The sequence below is a fragment of the Schistocerca americana genome, chromosome 4, assembly GCF_021461395.2.
Source record: "Schistocerca americana isolate TAMUIC-IGC-003095 chromosome 4, iqSchAmer2.1, whole genome shotgun sequence".
NCBI lineage: Eukaryota > Metazoa > Arthropoda > Insecta > Orthoptera > Acrididae > Schistocerca > Schistocerca americana.
In genome coordinates, this window is record NC_060122.1 from 508,094,852 (window position 1) to 508,097,439 (window position 2,588).

Here is a 2,588-nt window from a genome sequence, read left to right on the forward strand (position 1 = left end):
GGCACACATTTTCAACGTGTCCCCAATGAAGTGTATCAACGCCGGCTTGCAGCTAGGGTGTCTATTTAATTATCATTTCATTTCTAGCAAAGCTGCATGGTCATCCACGGTAACTGTTCTTTCGGGAACAGATACTACCGTCGTATATAGTTAAAAATATGGGTTCCCGGCCTTTGACCTTCTTGTGCGAACGCACACGCTATGCCCGAACTCGTACGGGACTTGGTAGATTAATCTGCCACGAGTAATGAGTGTGATGGGCAAACATCTATTAGGCGCACTACGAATGTAGTGTTGTGGACATGTTGGGAATGTGGATCTCACGGGGAGCGTGCAAGGGATAAGTCCCTGCAGACACACTATCCTCTGAGCCCGCGGTGGCTCAGATGGATAGAGCGTCTGCCATGTAAGCAGGAGATCCCGGGTTCGAGTCCCGGTCGGAGCAAACATTTTCAACATGTCCCCAATGAAGTGTATCAACGACTGCTTGCAGCTAGGGTGTCTAATTATCATTTCATTACTATCATTTCTGTTTTGATCTCTTTTTTTTCCTGTATCCTTTTCACCTAGACTTTCCTACTCTCCCTATTTACTTCATTACTAAGTGCATTACTTTGCTGTATTCCAGTCTTTTGAAAAACATATTTGTACTTATTATTCTCGTCGATAAATTGAAGTATTTCTTCTGTTACTCATGGTTTCTATATAGTTACCTTCCTTGTGCCTATATTTGTCTATCCATCTTTTGTAACTCACACTGTTAAAGATATACATTCCACTTCATGTGAATGGTCTGTTGTGGTACAAATTATCACAGTCTCGACAACCTTACAGAACTTCAAAAGCTCCTCAGTACTTTAGTAACTCTCTTCAAGCTTATTTTTCCGGGAGATAATCTTTAAACTTCAATTTGCTCTTCATTCTTAATCATTGTTATATATAGCTTCCAACGTTTCTGGAGGTCTTTGAATCAAGCCAGGAAATTTTCAACTGTGATGCTTGTAAGTTTATTTGTCATAACTCGTTAGATGTCTGCGATATCTTGAAGAAGCTTTCCTTTCAATCACCTTTTCACTCGCGGAAACAAGAAAAAATCATAAGGTGGGAGGTCGAGCGAATATAGCAGATGTGGGATGGCACTGACAGAGTATCTCGCCAGATATTCGGTGACATATAATGCAGTATAGGGTTTTGCGTCGTCATGCCGTAAGAACCAGTCCTAAGAATGCCACAGTTCAGGGAAGCGACGTCGAATTACTTGTCGCAAACGTTTCAAGACTTCGATATAATGAATTTGGTTCACCGTTTGACCTGGAGGAACATACCCATGGTGAACTAATCCTTTACTTTCAAAGAACGCTATCAACGTTGTCTTTGTTGTCGAAGGTTGTCGTGTCACTTTTTTCGAGGCTGGTGATCCAGTATTCCGTTATTCAGCACTTTTGACGCTTCATGTGAGGATCATATTGGTAGCACGAACTTTAATTCCCAGCAGTAATGTTTGGCAGAGTGTGGGATCACGTCTGGCTCTATCTAGTAGTTCAACAGAAATTCTTCGGGCTTCGTCTTGCACTGAATCTCTTCCTTTACGAATCCTTTTGTGGCACTCCAAAACAAGACTTCTCGAAAGTGCCTCGCCTTCATATGCTTGCTTAATCATTGTCCATGTTTCATAGGTGTTTTCCCGAGCTTGACGCAGAGCTTAATGTGCATTCCTTGCTCACAAGCAGCATCCATTGTGTCACCGTACCTAATGCATCAAGAACTCAAACTGTGTTGGTAAGCACAGCCCTGCCAACTAGTGAGTTGCCCAGCAAAAGGGCCAAGGTCATTTCAGGGACACACACATACCAGGTAACATAAAAAAAACATTTGTTCCTTTTAGTGTTGCAAACTCAGAAATAAAAGAGAAACTGTCGATGATCTTTTATGACGGAGATTTCGGAATTTTTGTCTGACCAAAAAGTAATCTAGTTAGAATCTTCGGTGCCTCCAGCCCTTTTTCCAGCACACTTCCTCCTTTAGTGACTTTTGAACAATATGTTCGCTATTACTAACCGATATTATTACGTGACTCGGTTGGTCATTCTCTTCTATCAATCCTACTATCGAACTTCTACTCTCCCTAGTTCTTTTTTCTTTCTTTCTCATAATACAGCGTTCCCATCACTTATGGTTATTAGATTTTGATCGCCGTTCACATAATAAACTGCACGTATCCTATCTCTTTATCTTCTGATTCTGTTGTCGACATGTATACCAGATTTGTTTTTATTGGCATTGCCTCTGTTGTCGATTCTAATGACAATAATCCTATCAACGGACTATGCACAGTAACACACTCCCTGCCCTGCCATTTTATTCATGACGAATCCTACTCCCGCTATACCATTTTCTGTTGCTATTGATATTATTCCTGTTATACCATTTTCTGTTGCTACTGATTTACCCCATTTGTGTGTGACTATAAGTCCTTATCTTATTTTCATTTCACTTCACTAACCCACACCACATCCAGACTCACCTTTGCATTTTTATTTTCAGTTTTCTTGCTTCTTTCTGACGTCTGACATTCCGCAGTCCTACTA

The 2,588-nt window shown here is 41.0% G+C and overlaps 1 non-coding gene across 1 annotated transcript; it reads left to right on the plus strand.

The window, feature by feature from the left end:
- The first annotated feature begins 370 nt into the window (after positions 1-370).
- On the plus strand, positions 371-445 carry Trnat-ugu. Its single transcript has one exon. It is a non-coding gene; the product is annotated as a tRNA-Thr (tRNA).
- The last annotated feature ends 2,143 nt before the right edge of the window (positions 446-2,588 follow it).